Source organism: Asparagus officinalis, chromosome 7 (genome assembly GCF_001876935.1).
Source record: "Asparagus officinalis chromosome 7, Aspof.V1, whole genome shotgun sequence".
Taxonomy (NCBI): domain Eukaryota; kingdom Viridiplantae; phylum Streptophyta; class Magnoliopsida; order Asparagales; family Asparagaceae; genus Asparagus; species Asparagus officinalis.
The window spans coordinates 38,592,195-38,592,574 of record NC_033800.1 but is presented as its reverse complement, the minus strand read 5'-3'; the positions used below and the strand labels follow the sequence as shown (position 1 = coordinate 38,592,574).

Genomic DNA, 380 nt, shown 5'->3' with positions numbered 1-380 from the left:
CAATTTTTAGTAGATTTTCCATATCCTTCACTTCAGGATACTCAGAGACTTGACATCTTGTATCACATGTCCATGTACACTGATAAGAGTGACTTGTAAGTTTAAGGTAGCCTTAACTGGGGATAAGATGAGGAAGACATGAAAATAGAATCTAATGAGTGAGTGAGAGGTTCAGAAGGTGGGTTCTTCTTAGATGATGGGAATCACAGGGATTGGGGCAGTAGAAAAAGAATGTGAAATGGTTAGATTGACAGGGGATATAACTATATAAGTAACAAATGGAGAACATGCTTCATGTAGTCAAATACAAAGGTTTGGCATTGCTGTTTTAATTCTGTTTACTTGGAAAACAACAAAGCTTTTGCCCCAAACTTTGAATC

At 36.8% G+C, this 380-nt stretch overlaps 1 protein-coding gene across 1 annotated transcript in view; it reads left to right on the top strand.

The window, feature by feature from the left end:
* Positions 1 to 380, top strand: part of LOC109848682 — a 20,664-nt gene that overhangs the window by 18,639 nt on the left and 1,645 nt on the right. The window lies entirely within an intron of this gene.